Source organism: Heterocephalus glaber, unplaced genomic scaffold (genome assembly GCF_053883595.1).
Source record: "Heterocephalus glaber isolate CG9 unplaced genomic scaffold, H.glaber_assembly_v1.0 deba00001610, whole genome shotgun sequence".
Lineage (NCBI taxonomy): Eukaryota > Metazoa > Chordata > Mammalia > Rodentia > Bathyergidae > Heterocephalus > Heterocephalus glaber.
The window spans coordinates 16,178,154-16,196,986 of NW_028258381.1; the positions used below are offsets into that span (position 1 = coordinate 16,178,154).

The window sequence follows — 18,833 nt, forward strand, 5'->3', positions numbered from 1 at the left end:
TTAGTATTCCACTTAAATATTTTCTACAGTGCTGCCTCAGTGGTCTTTGTTCTTTAGTTTATCCTTATCTTGGAAAGTCTTTATTTCTCCTTCAATCTTAAAGCATAGCCTTGCTGGTTATAATAATCTAGGTTGGCAGTTATTACTATCTGAATGTTCTGATACATCCACCTTGTCTTCAAATTCTGATATTCTTAATGTTGACTCATCTTGCCTACTGCTGAGACTTTCAATTTAGTTTTTTGACTAGTTAAAGATTTCATTTCCAGCATTTCTGTTGGTTGTTTTTCAGAATCTTTGTCTCTTTATTGTCTTCCTTAATTCGTGCAGCTGCTTATTTGTATCTTTTTATCTCATTGATCTTTTTAACTATCAGTTTTTAAAAAATATTTGGAATTTCATCTTTTTCAGTGTTCTATGAGATAATTTGGGAGAGGTAGTTACAAATTTTTAGGGGCATCTTATTCCTCTGTTTTCTCATGATTCTTATGTTTTATGTTGAAGTTTGCAGATCAGGTGGCATGGATATCTGTACCACTATTTTGTGGATTTTTTGGTAAATGGATTTCTCTTCGTGATGTGTCCTTGCCATGAGTGTGTCTCAGCATCAGAGCACCCATTTGACCTCCTACAAGGACTCTTTTCAATCCCTAAGACTCCTTCGTGAGGAAAGAAAAACTACTAGTAATACCAACATCTAAATAACCAACCATTTATCAACATATAATTTAAAACTTGTTTAAAAGGTTCTCTACTATTTCGCTAACCCAGGGGAGAAGAGAGTAATAATTTAGGGTAGGCTAGGGGGAAAACAGAAACAGAAAAAAAAAGGCTTTAATGATAATATTTATATGCAAGAAAAACAAAGGGGGGATTTAAGAGGGTATGAGAGGATAGGGAAAGAAAGAGAAGAGAGAGGAATGTAAATTGAAGCTAAGAGAACATATAGGGGGATTGAATCCCATTCATGAACAAGTAGAAACACCCATGAAACAACCCTTGGTGCAGGAGAACATGAGAAAGCAAGGTAAAACTCTACAGAAGCAAAAGTAGTGAGTAGCGCCAAACTCACATACACACATACGGCCACACAGAGACAGTTATTTACTCCAGACTTCAATTATTGGGTGCGCCTGATTAAAGGAGGACTATACATCCGAGTTCTTCTCCACCTCTGTCCATATAAGTGCAACCACCAGTCTGGAGCTGGAGCTCCACCCCTCTGTGGTGACAGCTGAGTACCCAGGAGGTCACCCAGTGGCAGGATTGGACCACACCTGACAACTCCATCTCCTCCATCCCTGGGAATAAGGGCACCAGGAAAACCCAGGCTGCCCACCAGAGAGCTCACTGGTGTGGTCCTATGCAGGGATGACATGGCCAGGGCCCTGCTCTTGCCAGCCCATGCCCGCAGAGGCCTGGTGGCCATGTCTGCACTAAGGCTCTACTCTGAGTACCTCCTGGCAGAGCGGAGAAGATGCATGCAGAGTCTGTGCTAGGAGAGAATTGGGGCACCCGGCCTTCCACTGGTCTCTGTGGTGGCTCCCAGGCTCCCAGCCCTCCCACCACAGAACCTCTCACAGGCCGCACTGTTTTCCTGCCGCAATGTTCCACCTGATGTTTTGCGCTTCCTGCCCTTTTCCCTCCACCCAGCTGAATGTGCTCTGCACTGGTGGGTTTCACTCCAGCCCAGTCTGGGGTTTGGTGTCACCAGCCAGGATCTAGGATCTTTCCACCGGTGCAGTGATTTTAGCTTTCCTGTGTCACAGACACCATTCTCCTGGGTCCAAGCTGACTCTTAAGGAGGGCACCCTGCCACTTCTCTGGAGAGAAATGGCTGTGGCATCCTGGAGATACAAAGGGTGCTTTCTGTTCTCTCCTTCACCCAGAGAGGCACAGTAGGTTACTTAAGATGACTCCCCACACCAATTCCATCTAAATCCATTTCCTGCTTAGCTTCCCCCAGACACACACACACACACACACACACACACACACACACACACACACTTGCACATAGCCCTGAGGGACCTGGTCACTTGGTTGAACCTAGTCCTTCTTTCTGCTTAGGCTGTACCTCTGATCTGTAGCAAAGTCAGTGCTCAAGAGTGTGCTGGGGTTTTCTTTTCCTCTCTCTCACTGAGCAGCCGTTCATTCAGTGCTGGTGTGCAGTACTTCTTCCAGATATCAAAAATTCTGGGTTTCACTTGGTTGCCAGCTCACTCAAGTGAAAACCCAGTGATTTCCCATGGTCCCTCTGTCTCCTCATAGAGCCCTGGACCTGCTGTTTGGATCAGTACCCCAGTACAGCTTGGGGTGCTGCCTGCCTCTATTCCAAAAGCCCAGGGCCAGGGATTTAGCTCAGTGGTTTTGGCGCCTGCTGTGAAAGCACAAGGACCCGAGTTCGATCCCTGGTACCAAAAAACAAAACAAAACCCAAAAGCCCAGAAGTCTTTTAAGTCATTGGAAAACAAAACTCCTTCCTTTCATGGAGCTTATATTCTAAAGGAATGTTAGAAAGTAGGTGATAATCCTAGTATGTAAGCCACTGTCCATTCTGAATAAAAACGAGGAGGTCAGAAGGTTTACATCTTGGTACCTGGGGTGGAGTTGTGCAGTATGGAAGACACAACCTGTAGAAGAGCCTCTCGAGGAATGTCTGCTTGGTGCATGGCCCTGTGGTTAGTGTTCTGGGAGCAGAGGCAGAGATGAGAAGACTTCCTGTTTCTAGTCGTGGACCAGTGACCATAGCCGCGAAGCTTGTCTAGTCTCTTTGACCATGAGGGTCCCTATCTCTTAGCTGTAGTCTTTTGTACCCTGTTCATCTCCTCCCTTAGCTCTTAGACAGTTTTTGAAAAATAACCTCAAACCTGTTTTAAATAAATGATCTTTCTGCTTATATCAGCTAGAGGTAGTTCCTATGGCTAGGTTCAATCTCCAGTACCACAGACAAAACAAAAAAGTAAAAAGACAACCACAAGTGGTACCTGGATTAGTATACAGAATATATAAAAAACTCTCACAATTCAATAACGAGAATTTACACACACACACACACACACACACACACACAAGAATTTACATCACTCATACATGGAATAAGTTGTCTTTTTATGTGTAAATTATCATTTTTAAAAATTCCTGTTGCATGAGATAATTCATGGCAAATCAAAAGCATTCAGCCAGGCAGAGAAAAACACACACAAAGAAGGAAAGAAAGAAAGAGGGGGAGGGAAAAAGGGGCCACAATCAGATACTATGTCATACCTACTAGAATGACTATGATAAAAAAAATTAGGGAAAACAGTATGGTAGCTCCTAAAAAAAATTGAACATAGAATCACCATTGGATCCAGCAATTCCACTTCTGGCTGTATACACAGAGAATTGAAAGCAGGAACTCAGATGTTTATACAGTGTTCATAGCATTATTCACAGTAGTCAAAAGGTGGAACCAACCCAAATGTCCATCAGCAGATGAATGGATAAACAAAATATACATCACAGTCAAATATTATTCAGCCTTAAGAAAGGAATGGAGTATGAAAGGATCCCATTTATTTATTTCTTCTTTTATCCAGAAGATGAAATCAGTTTTATATTTCTTGTTCCTCCATTCAGGATTGAAAGATCAGGACTGTCTCTCCCTCAGGGCATCCAGTGAAGGGCTGGGGTGTAGCTTAGAAGTGGGGTGCTTGCCTCACATGTGCAAGGTCCTGGGCTCCATCCCCAGCAGCACAGGGAGAAAAGTCCAGCGCAGGATGGACAGACTCATCATTAGCTGTAGGTCAGTGTGGTGACTGCCACGAAAGATGGCGTGTCCGTGCCCTTGGGCAGAGATTAGGTGCTACTGAAGTCCCGCTCTAAAGCAGAAGCAGAAGTTCCCCAGTGTGAGAAAAGTGGCTGCCCAGCGAAGAGAAATTGATGCAACTCCTGTTGACTCCCTTGTATGCACCGTCTGTCTCTGAAAACTTGGCCGCCTACTATTTTCTTTTCATGGAAATTGCTTACTTTTCTTACCTGATATGTGTCCTATGGTCAAGTGATACCATTTACTTTTTTTTTGGTACCTGGGGATTGAACTTGGGTCCTTCCGCTTGCGCAGCATGCGGGGAAACCACTGAGCTAAATCCCTGGCCCGATACCATTTACTTTTAATTGAAGTTAAATTTATTTTTAAGTGATATGTAAAAATTCTACATATGGATGGGGCACCGTGTGATGTTGGGATACACGTATAATTGTGAAACGTTTCAATCAAACTGTATCTAGAACCGCAAACATTTGTCATCTCTCTGGGGCGAAAACATTCAAAATCTCCTCTTCTAGCTTTTTGAACTATCCAGTATATTACAGTATATTTTCATCTCTGCAGTTACCGTTCCCTGCAGTAGCCCACCAGAATGCTAGTTTAGGACCCACTGGCCAACCCTTCCCGATCTATCCCCCTGTGACAGCCTCTGGTCTTCTACTCTCAACAATCTCTGTATGCGATCAACAGTTTTAGATTCTGGATAAGTGTAGTCTTTCAGAACTTGTCTTTCTGTGCCTGGCTTATTTCACTTAGCATAGGATCTGCAGTTCTATCCGTGGTGTCACAAACAACAAGATTTTATTGTTTTTTATAAGTGAATAATATTCCAACATTTTCCCTATCCACCCAACCATTGCTTTCGTTTACTGGATGTTGTCAGCAGTGCTGCATTAAACCTGGGAGAGCAGATATCTGCCCAACATATTGCTTTTGTTTTGTTTGGATCCCAGTAGTGGGATTGCTGGCTCATATTATAGTTCTGTTTTTAAATTTCTGAGGAAGCTTCATCCCAACTGGACTAATTACATACCCACCCACAGTGTAAGGGGTTCCTTTTCTCTGGTGCTCTCCAGCTCTTGTCTTTATAGTCCTTGTGATAATAGCCATTCTCACTGGAGTGAGGTGATGGTTTTGTTTTATTTTGTTTTGTTTTTAATTTAAAAATTTTTTGTCAGTACCTCTGTAGCACATAATGACCACATTCCTCGTGGGGAGTTGCTCCTCATGCCCTACGTATCTTATTCTTCCCCACACCTCCCTCCCCCTCCCTCCATCTACAGATTTGATTTGCATTTTCTTCATGATCAGTAATGTTGAGCATTTTTTGTTTGTTTGGTTGGTTTTTTGGTACCGGCGATCGAACTCGAGTCCTTGCACTTGCACAGCAGGTGGCGAAACCACTGAGCTAAATCCCCAGCCCCCCAACAAGTATTTTTTAAAAATGCTCAACATAGGGGCCAGGGATTTAGCTCAGTGGTTTCACCGCCTGCTGTGCAAGTGCAAGGACCCGAGTTTGATCCCCAGTACCAAAAAAAAAACCTGTTGGGCATTCATGTGTCTTTTTCTTAATTTTGTTTTGTTTTTTTGGTACTGGGGATTGAACTCAGGACTTTGCACTTGGGAGGCAGGTGGAAGAACCACTGAGCTAAATCCCCAGCCCCTTAATTATTTTTTTGATAGAATATCATGCATCTGAGCAGGTCAGTTTTTCTTTTTTTGTTCTCGATAGAAGTATTAATAAAGTTTATTTGTTGTTTCTAGACAGAGCAGGACTGTTGAACTTTCTAAGAACCCAGTCTGAGGTTTGTAAAGTGGCCAAACTGTTTTAAGACAAATGAGAATATATAAATATACATGTTTACAAAATAGTTATCAGCAGCTTTTAATATTTGTGTTTTAGAGATAACCAGTCTCTGGTGAGCCACAAAAGCCCAAAGGGATTAAGGAAGTAAATTTCAAAATCTGGACTCCTTCCTGTGTAATCATATCTGGCTGGAGTTGTGTTTCCCCTCCATGTGAAACTATCAAGTCCTGATTCCTCAAGGGGAAGGCTCATTACATTATTAAAAATAATGAATTCTATTACTAAATAAATAACAGCAGGCCAAGCATGAACTACTAATGAAAGTCTGTCAGGAGCTAAGAATTATGATTAATCCAGTTCTGTCTGTGCATTTGAATAGAGTTGGGAGGGGAGACGGAGGGAGGGGGAGAGAGGAAGGAAGGAAAGAATGAAGGAGGGAGGGAAGGAGGGAGGGAGGGAAGAATGAAGGAAGGAGGGAGGGAAGAATTCGATTTGAGTTTTGAGTTTGCAGAAAGAAGGAGAACTGGTAAATTAGATTTGTCTTTACTTTGAATTTACAACCTCTGGCTCTGAGAGTGATTTTTTAATCTTTGGAATAAGAAATGTACTTTGAAGAAAAGTATGAGCAAAATCAATACTTAGGTCTGGAGTGTCTAACACAGGGCTTTGTACCTAGTTTGGTCATTAGTACATATCCCTAGAGGTTGCTTACAGTTGTCTTATTTGAGGGAATTGTTGTAGTTACGTCAGATCACAGCCTGCAGGCCAAATCTGGCAGACCACCTGTTTTTATAAATAAATTTTTATTGGGCTGGGGATTTAGCTCAGTGGTTCTGCTGCCTGCATTGCAAGTGCAAGGACCTGAGTTTGATCCCCAGTACCAATAAATAAATAAATAAATAAATAAATAAATAAATCTTTATTAGAACACAATATATTCCTGTCTTTGTGTATCTCGTACGGCTACTTTTGCCCTATGATAGTGGAGTTGAGTAGGTGGGACAGAGACTGCGTGGCCCACAAAGCCTAATGTGTTTATTTTCAGCCTTTTCAGAGTAGGTTGCCAACCTCTGAGTTTAATTCTTAGCTTCACATTCACAAATGGTACATTTCTAATAATTACTCCAGTGAGCTTTGGAAGATTAATATTTTTGTTGTGTGAAAATTTTGTCTCCCTAAGAGACCAACAGAGTAAAGAGACAACCCACTGAATGGGAAAAAATTTTTACCAGCTGCTCCTCAAAGGACCAACATCTAGACTATATAAAGAACTAAAAATAATCAGACCCCCTAAATTTGAAGACCCAATCCAAAAATGGGCATCTGAAATGAATAGACATTTCTCATGTGAAGAAATACAGCAAATGAATATATGAAAAAATACTCAACATCACTGATCATTTGAGACATGCAAATTAAAACAACACTGAGACCCCATCTCACTCCAGAAAGAATGGCCATCATCAAGAAATCAACAAAAAAACAAATGCTGTTGAGGCTGTGGGGAAAAAAGAACCCTTCTCCATTGTTGGTGGGAGTGTAAATTGGTGCAACCAATATGGAAACCAGTGTGCAGATTTCTCAAAAAACTAAAACTGGAGGTTCCATTTGACTCAGCTGTTGCCCTTCTAGGTACCTTCTCAAAAGAATTAAAATCATCAGGGGCCGAGGATTTAGCTCAGTGGTTTCACCGCCTGCTGCGTAAGCGCAAGGAGCCGATTTCGATCCCTGGTACCAAAAAAAAAAAGAATTAAAAGCATCATACCACCATGATATATGCGCACCCATGTTTACAGGAGCATAATTTATAATAGCTAAATCTTGGAAACACTCCATATGCCCATCATCAGATGAATAAAAATGTGGTATTTATATACAGTGGAGTACTACTGTGTCATAAAGATGGTTAAACTTGAGTCATTTGTAGGAAAATGGATGCACCTCAAGACCACAATCTTAAGTGAAATAAATTGGATACACAAATTTAAATATTTTTGTTTCTTATGTGACAAACCCAAAGGGTAAATAAGGAGCAAAATGGAGGCTAGGTATTGGGAAGAAGGAAGAACCTGTTTTAATAGGAAGAAGAGCAGAGAAGGGGCGGGGGAGGAAAAAGGAATAAAAGAGAATAGAAGGAAAAAATGGAAACAAAGTTTTGGCAAATGGGGAGGGGAAAAGGGATTGGAGAGAGAGGAGGAGAATAGGAAAAAAAGAATTAGGGTATTATATACAGGTACAGATTCCCTATGATGAATGTGATCCATATGTATGACAAATATGTACCAGTAAAAAAATAGTTTGGGCCGGGGATTTAGCCCAGTGGTTCCGGTGCTTGCCTCACAAGTGCAAGGTCCAGAATTAGATCCCCAGTGCCAAAAAACCCCACAAAAAAATAAAGTTAAAAAATAAATTTAGAAGGCCGGGGATTTAGCTCAGTGACACCGCGCCTGCCTTGCAAGTGCAAGGTCAAGAGTTCAATCCCTGGTTCCAAAAAAACTTTTTTTAAAAATTAAATAAATGCATAAATTTAGAGCCAGGCGTGGTGGCACACAACTGTAATCCCAGTACTCGGGAGGCTGAGGCAGGAGGATTCCCTGAGAGTTTGAGGCCAGGCTGGGCTACATTATGAGTTTAGGGCCAGCCTGAACTACAAAGGGAGACCCTGCCTCAAAAAACCAAAATAAATAAATAATTAATTAATTTAAAATTTTTTATTTTCCTGATTTTCCCCAAGTTTTTCATACTTGGAAAAAAAATGAAAGAAAACTAAATAAGCGTCTGTATATCTGGAAGACAGAATCATTAGTTGTTAAATGTCACCATGTTTGCCTCATCTGTTCACTGTGTTTGTGCATACACACACACAAATGGCTGCTGGCGTTTACTTATCTGAAAGTTGCAGATATTATGCTTCTTCCCCACACACATCTCTTATGAATAACTCATTTGTGTTAAAATTTAAAAACATGTACGAGTTTTTCGTTTGTAAGAGCACCCCGCTGTCCCCATTTATAAACTGCAGAAATTCTAAGTACAGTGCGTTAGTTGTCTGTCACTCGCATACAGCAGATTGGATGGTGGCTTTGAAAAGAGTCCACTTCCTAATCCTTGGGATGTGAACGTTCTCTCCAAGATGACAGCGACTTCTCAGATGCAGCTGAGGAACTGCATCAGCTAAAATGAGCTCATTATCCTGCTCTCTGTGTGGGGCCGGCCCAGTCACCAGCAATGCAGGCCTGGCTCCCCCGCTGTGCTCCAGGTCTGTCACGGAGGTGCAGTCCTGCGTCACCAGCCTCAGCTGGCACAGCACCCTCCTGGGGCCTCGCTGTGTGGCTGCTGGGGAGCTTCTAGGCCTCGCTGACCCCTGGCTGGAGCTAACAGACCTTTGCAGTTCCCCCAGAGTGAGTGACCGAGTGGCGGCAGACTTTCCTTGCCCGACCTCAGAAGCAGCGCAAGTTGCTCAGGGCACGTGGAGGGCTCCACACAGGCATGGACGCCACAGGCCGCTGCCACACATTGCAGGACGCACGAGTTGCAGGATGTTGCCACAAACACTGTTAGCATGAAAATAACGTAGACAAGCTCACTGTTCCCCATAAGATCAAGGCACATACAGAGCTGGCCTAATTTCTCAGAGTGTTTTTTTCATAGCTTGTAAAACCTTGGCTGTTCGGAATGTGGAATGAGTCACTCTGGAAAAGCCAAAATTTCAGGTAAATTTGTCCCCTTTAATGACCAAATCTTTTTTTTTTTTTTTTTGGTACCGGGGATCGAACTCGGGTCCTTGCGCTTGCACAGCAGGCCATGAAACCACTGAGCTAACCCCCCGGCCCTAAAGACCAAATCTTAATCATTTAGTATAGAATGTCTTCCAGGTCTGATCACTTACTTCTTTGCCTTCCTGACTAAATTACTGATCATTATTTCAGTAATGAAACCTGATTTAATTTCCTCAAAAGAAAATGAAGAGTTCACGTGTGTGTTGTAAAGAGAAGCTGTTAGGGGCTGGCGGTATGGACTGAAAGTGTGAACACGAGAAGTAACAGTGATGATTGGCAGAAGGTTGCCAACTGCCTCGTGCCCTAAACTCGTTGTGGACAAATGCTATGAAAACTCTTTGAAAGGTCAAGATATATGCCAATCTTCACTGCAGAGTTTAAATGATGGTGAAATACAATGTTTGAGTTTAAAAAGCATAATTTCAGAAGTAAGCTAAAACATAGTAGTGCTGCTTTATGTGTCCCTTATGAGGTGTACCCAACGTTTCCTGTAATTAGAAATACTGTAAGTGTATGAATTATATTGGTTTAAAAATACATGATTTTTGTTTCAAAATTTAAAAGCAAGCTATCAGCTGACCAAGGCGGGGTAAAAAATATAATGAAAAAGCATTGTACATAAAAAAATGGTTAAAAGTTATATTTTGTGTTGTGTTCCTACCACAATAAAAAAATGATAAAAGTGAAAACAACAGAGAATGTTCTCTGATATAAAACTGTTGGTCTCTTTCCGTGAAGAACTTGAGATGTCTTGAACACCTTTTATAATTTCCATTGTTTCATTTGTTACTCCTCGGTTGCCAGCCCTTGCTCATTGGCTGCATGTTTGCTGTATCTAATTGGTAGAGACTGAAAGCAGATAACTTAGGTTGATTAATGCCAAATAGGGACGGGACATGGTGGTGCACACCTGTAATCCCAGCACTTGGGAGGCTGAGGCAGGAGAAACCCTGTGAGTTTGAGGCCAGCCTGGGCTACATAGTGAGTTCAAGGCCAGCCTGAATTACAGAGCAAGACACTGTGGCTCAGTGGTAGCGCTCCTGCCTGGGATGCATGAGGTCCTAGGTTCAGTCCCCAGCCCTGGAAAACAAAAAGGGGAAAACAAGGTGGACGTAAAATTGTGTGTACATAAAAGGCACCTGAGAGGGTTGACTCCCTGGTCTGCAGGAGACGTTAATGGCCTCCATGCTAAGCTGCTCTGAGACCAGCGTTTCCATCCTGACTGTAAATTATCCGTGAGGCTGTGCTGGCAGGTGAAGTGATGCTGGGCTCTCAGGTCAGTTCCTATTTAATCTTATAAGGCAGCTGAAAGTGACCTCAGGATAAATAACGAGACTGACACATTGCTCCTTTGAGCCAATATTTAGGACCATTTCTTGGGTTTTCAAAATTTTACAGGCAACTTAGGCAAACTCCCCTCCCTCCACTAGCTCTGGATTCTAAGTTGAATCCAGGCTGAACTTATAGTGGAGTCTTTCAGTCTACAAACCCAAAGCAGGAAATATAATTTACTTTTCTACTTGACTTATTTCTTTGGCCATATCTGTTGCCAGCCAAAGCCTCTTGTATGGTACAAGTAAAAGCTAAAAAGCAGTGCGAAATATGTGGAGCTCATATTTTCATAGCATTTCTTTTCAGTCCTACAGATAAGGCTTGGCTCTGTGAGAGAATCAATCTAACTCATTAGATGGAAGATCTGCTAGAGAGGGCAAAGGTGAAACAGAAAGCTTGTGATACGTGGGGTCTGGGAAGCTTCCTTCAGAACCATGGGATATTAGAGTTTGGGGGGAGTGGAGGGTGCTATAAAAACCCTTGGTAAGGGCCAGGGATTTAGCTCAGTGGTTCTGTCGCCTGCCTCGAAAGTGCAAGGACCCGAGTTTGATGCCTGGTACCAAAAAAACCCCATTGGTCCTTGCCCCTAGCTCCAGTCACTTGCACATAATAACAATAAAGCTAAATATTATGAAAATCACTTCTCTCCTACTTATTACTTCCTTACACAACATGGAATCTCTTTCCTTTGCTGATATTCTTCACTGCCGTGAAGTAAGCAGCTTTCCTCTACCACACTCTCTCACCATGATGTTCCTGCCTTGGAGCCAGCCATGGACTGAATCCTCTGAAACCATGAGTAGCGTTTTCCTGTATTTAGCAATCCCATAATTGGTGGTTTCCTACCCTTATAGCTCCAGCCACAAATGACTCTTCTGGACTCAGAGATTCTATATACTATGTGTGCACCCCAGCAAGACGATCCCTCACAGCTAAGTACTCTTGGTCCTTTAGCTTCAGCACTTTTCTCCTTCTCTATGTCCAACTTCATCAAACTAGAGCCCCCAAACACTGGTGTCACCCCTGAAACCTGACAGAGAAACTGAATCCGTCCTTAGCTGTGCCCCCTGCCACCTTGTGCCTCACCCAGCTCCAAACGTGGGCGGCAGGCCGCCTACTCCATCTGCCTCCTGCAGGTGGGAGTGTGGTGCCTGTTCTAGGCCCTTGCTGCCCCACAGGAAAGAGCTGTAAAAGTCCCAGCTCAGGAAGCACCCCTGGGGTTACAGCCCTCGGACATGAGCTCCAGTAAAATTAGCACTTTCTCGCTGAGACCCGCCAAACATTTGAAGAACATCTCTATGAGGGGCGCCGGGGAGGGCCTCAGAAGAATCACAAAAATATAATGAAAGAGGACTTGAGTGGTAATGAACATTCTAGGTGAGATGAGGGGAAGGAACAAGAAGAGGATGTTGTTTTTAAAAATAAAGACAATCACTCGGCATGGTGGTACAGGCCTGTAATCCCAGCAACTCTGGGAGGCTGAGGCAGGAGGATCACAAGTTCTAACCCAGCCTGGGTGACTTAGTGAGTCCCTCTCTCAAAAAATAAAAAAAGAACTGGGGAGGTAGCTCAAGTGTGAAAGTCCTGGGCTCATTCCCCAGTACTACAATAATAATAATGATAGGTCAGCTATAATACATAAGAAGTGTGTTATCAACCACGAAAAGATGGAAGACCTTGCAATTCATATTGCTAAGTGAAGCTGGTGGGGTGGCAGGGAGAGGCAAACAGGCGAAGCCTGGGTGTTGAGAGCCCCGGAGCTGTTCTGTGTGGTACTGTAACGGTGGGAGCAAGTGCTTACGGCAGTCCAGAGCCACTGAGTGTGCGCCATGACAAGCAAACCTTAGCGTAAACCAGACTTCAGGTTAATGACATTGTGTCAATACCCATCCGTTAATTCTGACAAACTTCCACAGTAATGTAAGAGGTCAAAACAGAAGCTGGCCGTGGCGGTGCACACCTGTGATCCCAGCACTCAGGAGGCTGAGGCAGGAGGATTGCCATGAATTCGGGGCCAGCCTGGGCCACATAATGAGTTCAAGGCCAGTTTGAACTACACAGCAACACCCTGTCGCAATCCTCCTCAAAAAGGGGGTAAGAAGCAAGGAAGTATATGAGTGGCTTTGCTTTGTGCTAAATAGAAATAGAAAACTGCTCTAAAAATAAGGCCTATTAATAACTCCCTCATGCTTTTTAAAAATTAACTCAGCCAAAACACCACAAACAAGTCATATGAGGAAGAAAATCTGAATATGTGATCATTACCTTGTCATAATAATGAAAACAAGATGCGACTTAAACCACAGGTCATTGTGTAATTTTGGGCAGGCTGGACATGGAGCACAGTAGCATCATCACTGTTGTAACAGGAAGTCTGTTCTCAGAGACAACATCTGTGCTTCCCTCGTGAGGGCAAGCCCATCGTTGCCCCGTGTCTCCTGTGTCCCCAGATCTTGCTGCCAACAGAATCGTCCCCATCAACAAATGTGCACCAGTCGTGGGGGTGTGCACCTGTCATCCCAGCACTCTGGGAGGCTGAGGCAGGAGGATCACAAGTCAAAGCCCAGCTTGGGCAATTTAGTGACTTAGTGAGACCCTGTCTCAAAATAAAATATAAAAAGTGCTCTTAGTTCTTGTATTGTAAAAAACAAACAAAACTCTTAGTCCCAGTTGCTCTGGTAGATGCCATCCCAGCTGTATGCTGGGCCCTGTGCTCTCTCTTGCCTCCCTGGGCCCCTGAGTTACTTCATCAGGTACCAAGGCTGTAAATGCCACTTACGACTCACACACATGACCCCAGCCTAGACTTCTGCTGTGAATGCCAGCTGCCTGCTTGACATTTTCATTTGTTATCTCACAGGCAACTCAAGCTCAACATAGCTACAGCTGGACTCCTAATGGACTCTAAAAATGTGCTATACTTAGAGCCATTCCCAATGGAATAAGAGGCTACTTCATATTTCCAGTTGGTAGCTGCTTAGGCCAGAGACCTGGGCATCATCTTCCTCCCATCCTCACTGCACAGCCGACCTGTTAGGTGATCTAGATGTGATTGGCGCTGGGGGTGGGGTGCAAACCCCTCTGCTTTCTGTCACCCCACAGTGGTCTCCTGGCCTTCTGCTGAGTAAACAGATGAACTGGGCTTTTGAAGTGGAAGCTTGATCATAATTTTGCAGTGGCTTCTATTTCACTGCGTTGGGCAAATTCCTTAAGTTTTCTGTGCCTTAGTTGCTTCGTCTGTAGAAAGAGAACAGTTTCTCCCTCAAAAGATAGTGGGATTCAGAGAGGTAGCACAGTAGCCCCCCTTTTCTGCAGTTTAACTTTCTGTCATTTACCTATGGTGTGAAACAATTAAATGGAAAATTCCATAATCAATTCATATGGTTGAGTTAACTTTCATCAGATATATTGTGGTAATTCTTCTGTTTTACTATTCTTGGTGTTAATCTGGTATTGTGCCTGATTTATAAGATCAACTTTATCATAGATGCTGTGCACTTGAGGGGTCTGGTGCTGTCGATGACGTTAGGCGCTCACTGGGAGGCTTGGAAGGAGGGCCTGGTGCATAGGAGTAGTAGAGTCGTAAGGACAATTCAAATCTTCGGTTCCCAAGAGGGTTGGCCTGGTCAGAGGCTGAGAAGCTGCCGGGATTGGGGTCTCCGAGCCCAGGGTGGTGCCCGCACTGACACCCTGGCCCGAAATGTGGAGAAGGCTATGACAGCATTGGCAAGGTTTCACCAAGCTCAGCTGGAAGAAGGAAAGGTGAAGGAAAGAAGACCCATCCTGGCCTCACAGTGTACCGAGCTGCCCAAAGCCGAGAAGTGGAGACAACAGATCACTGGAGAGGTTTCAAAAACAGTGGCTCAGATTCAGAATGCTGGTTTAGGTGAATTCCGAATTGTGGACCTGAACGATGAGATTAACAAGCTGCTAAGGGACAAAGGACACCTGGGAAGTCTGGATAAAGGAGCTGGGTGGCCCCGACTATGGGAAAGTTGGCCTTAAAATGCTGGACCATGAAAGGAAAGAGCTCCCAGTTAACCGAGGTTACAAGTACTTTGGAGCAGCAGAGGATTTGCCTGGTGTTAGGGAGCTGTTTGCAAAAGAACCTCTTCCTCCTCCCAGAAAGACTTGTGCCGAGCTCATGAAGGCGACTGGTGTTGAGTACTGTGGTTACCTGGATGAAGACGACAGCATCATTGTGCCTTTGGAGCAAGAATACGAGAAGAAACTCAGAGCTGAGCTGGTGGAAAAATGGAAGGCAGAGAGGGATGCCCAGCTGGCAAGGGGAGAAAAGGAAGAGGTAGAGGAGGAGGAGGAAGAGGAAATCAACATCTATGCTGTCACTGAGGAGGAGTCTGATGAGGAAGGCAGGCAGGAGAAAGGAGGAGAGGACGGGCAGCAGAAGTTCACTGCTCACGTGCTGGTGCGTCGTACCAGGAGATTGAGGAGACCTTTGTGCGAAGGAAGAAAATGGAACTGCTCCAGAAGTTTGCAAGCGAGACCTCGCAGGCCCAGAGTGAAGAAGCCAAAGGCTCCTGGCCTACTAGGATGAGCCTGCCACTCCTTGGAGCCTGAAAATCCAGTGGGTGGCCTGCCGTGCCAGCAGGGTCCATGTGGCCACTCCAGCTGCAGACAGGCTGCTGCACCTGGAGGTCCTGCTCCTTCTCATCCTTCATCTCTCTCCCTTTTCCTCTGATCTGAGGGTTGGGCTCTCTCTTCTGCTCCCTGATAGGCTGTCTTCACCTTTGTACAGGTGATTTGCGAGCAGTGAACCCACTTTTTATTTTGGGCTGTATGTGCTACCATATGAACCCATTTCTTTTTACTTTGGAGTGTGTAAAATAGGTTGCCCTCTGGCTGCCCATTAAGTATTTTGTTCTGGCATGTACTGTGATTTTGGAGAGAAACAATTAGTGGCCAGCATTTTAAAAATGCAGCCAGGTATGGTGGCACATGTCTGCAATCCTAGCTCTTGGGAGGTCTTGAGGATTGCTATAAGCTTGAGGCCAGCCTGGGCTACATAGTGAGACCCTGTCTCAAAAAAACCAAAAGCAAATAAAAAATGTAATTTTCCTAAAAAGACACGTCATCTCTTTAGAACTAAAATGGTGTGTCAGCCTTGAGCCCACTCCCGGGGTCAGGAGCCTGAGCTCCCTGCTCTGCCAGGCACTGCCCTCGTTCTCCACTAGCCCCCTCATCTGCCCCAGGGGCTGGAATTTTGACTGTACAACTTCTGGTTGTAACCTGTTCTGCAGAGATCCATTTTTATTAAATATTTTTTGTAAGAAAAAAAGTCATAAAGTTTAGCTTGGTTTTTCTTTGCTTGTTTTGTTTTGTTTTTGATTTCTCATTACTGGGGTTTGAACCCAGGGCCTTGTGACTGAGCTACATCCTAGCGGGCCCCCCCCCTTCTTTTTTACTTTTTGAGGCAGGGACTTACCAAGTTGATCAGGCTCGGCTTGAACGTATGATCCTCCCACCTCAGCCTCCCAGAGTGCTGGGATTACATCTTACTACTTTAAATGCCCTCGTGCCCTCCAGACCAGCAGCCTACTTTTGTCTCCTTATTTCTTCAGTGCTTGAGGTGGAGGCTCTGTGGAAACATTGGATTCTGAGTATCCCACCTGTTGCTGGGGAGCAGCATCCTCAGACTTTCAGTGCTTGAGAGAACAGTAAGCCCCCAAACACTGTTCATTTAACTAAAGGAAACTCAGTTCCCAACTTTGCTATTTTTACATGCAGTGTAGTAATTGGTTCCATGCACTAAATAGAAATTGCTTTGTCAGTGGAAAGTGTTCTTTTTGTCAGTTTTGGAGTCCTTTTAAGACATCTGTTCCCTAGAGGGTACTGAAAGAAGCAAATTCCCAGGCAGCACCCCCTTGGGTTTTTTTTATAAGTAATTGGGGGCTTTTTTGGTTTTTTTGGGTACTGGGGATCGAACTCAGGACCTTCTGCTTGTGAGGCAGGTGGCGGAACCACTGAACTAAATCCCCAGCCCACATCATTTATTTATTTATTTTTTTGGTACTGGGGATCGAACTCGGGACCTTGCGCTTGCAAGGCAGGCGCCAGAACCACTGAGCTAAATCCCCAGCCCTAGCACCCCCTTGTTTTTAAGCGAGCCTCTCTCTGGTCTCTACCCTGTCCCCTTTTGGGGTTTTTTAGGCCATGACCTCACATTCTTAGGGCCTCCCTTCATATATGCCTCACCTCCCCGTCAGTATCTGGAAGATTTAATATGTAATGTTGCCGCTCATTGTCTGTCATTCCTGACTGATTTTTATAGCGAACCATAAACAGAGAAGGAGGAGTCAGCTGAGGATTTGCTAGTGGTGCTGTAAGCTGCAAAGAGAGTAGTGTGACAGAGTCCTGGCCAAGCCCGGGGCCCTCTCACCCTCTCCGGCCCCTTCTCTCCCCAGGGAGGCGGAGGTGGCATCTTGATGCTGATGCAGATGTGCTCTCCTGCTCTGAGCCTTAACACCCTCGATGGAGACCTCTGGCATGCGATTCTGCAGTTCCAGGCCCCTCCACCCTCATCGTTCTGTGTGTGATCCGTCTGTGTTACTCGTGGCATCGCAGCAGTTCATGTCTTCATTGCTGTGTATCATGATGTGCATGGACTACATTTGTTTATTCACTCCTTGCTCTACAGTGCCACTTGTGTCAGAAACCAAGTGCCAGTATGTGAGGGTCTGTTTCCAGAGTCTTTATTCTGTTTCATTGATACATTTGTCTTTCCTTGGGCCAAACCTTACTACCCTGATTACAGCGATATAATTATCTCACCATGTATGTGTATATGTGTGTATATGGATGGATAGATTGGTTGTAGCTCTATAATGTTTTGATATCTTGTAGAATAAGTCTTCTACTTTGTTCAAAGATTTCCTTGACTCGGCCCTATGTGTTTCCATATAATTTTTTTTTTGGTACCGGGGATCGAACTCCCACCTTGTGCTTGTGAGGCAGGCGTGGTGCCACTGAGTTAAATCCCTGGCCCCCTTCCATATAGTTTTTTTTTTTTTTTTTTGGTACCGGGGATCGAACTTGGGTCCTTGCGCTTGCGTAGCAGGCGTTGAAACCACTGAGCTAAATCCCCGGCCCTTCCGTATAGTTTTTATAATCAGCTTGAAATTATCCCTCTCTTTTCTTTCCTTTCCTTTTTTTTGGTACCGGGGATGGAACACGGGACCTTGCGCTTGCGAGGCAGGCGGTGGAGCCACTGAGCTAAATCCCCAGCCCTATCCCTCTCTTTTCACAAAAAAACCTAGAATTTTGATTGGGAATAATTTAAGGAGAATGGATATCATTACTATTTTGAATCTTCCTATACCCAAAAGTGGTATACCTTTTTATTCATTTGGGTCCTTAATTTCTCTCAATAATGTTTTATGGTTTGTCATGTAAAAGTTATACATATATTTTATTATATTTATTCTTAGGTATCGGTGGATTTTTGATGTTACTATAAATGCTATTTTTAAAAAATTATTTCATAATTACTGCTTGTATTAGAAATATTTTTATATATTGAAAATAAGTTTTTGTTACAAGATTTTTTGAGATTAAAGAATGTATCACTTTAAGAGTTACCTTATAGGGCTGTGATATAGCTCAGTGTTGCCCCGCCTGCCTCACAAACACAAGGTCCGGAGTTCAGTCCCAGTACCAAAAAAAAAAAAAGAGTCACCTTATATTAAAATCGTTGAGGGACTAATGGGTAAATTGAGGAAGGTAAAGTTTGATTATATCCAGTGCTAAAACCTGGAGAATTCAGAACGCAGCCAAGAGGCATGGCCCTGAGCTGTGTGGATTCTGAGGTTGCCCTACAGGCTCTCTCGGCCAAGGTGACTGAAACTGGGAGGTCTGGGGCCTTTTGCTTCCTTAGGGAGCCCAAGCCCTCTCCTCGCAGCTGCTCCAGAGCACCGGGTGGCCCGGGCGGGACAGATCCAGGGACCGGGGCTCTGTCCAGTGCTGCGTCTGTGTCATCCTCAGCCCACCAGCACTGAAGCCGCAACCCGATCGATAGCAGGCGTCACCTGTGTCCTCCCTCGATGACAGGGCCTGTTTCCCTGGCTCACACCTGCTTTGTCTCTTTCCA

General features: G+C 44.2%; 1 protein-coding gene and 1 pseudogene across 8 annotated transcripts in view; both read left to right on the top strand.

The window, feature by feature from the left end:
• The window catches only part of Tpst1 (tyrosylprotein sulfotransferase 1), a 109,343-nt gene that overhangs the window by 86,287 nt on the left and 4,223 nt on the right, over nt 1–18,833 (top strand). The window lies entirely within an intron of this gene.
• On the top strand, nt 5,995–18,828 carry LOC147822628 (pre-mRNA-splicing factor ISY1 homolog pseudogene; annotated as a pseudogene).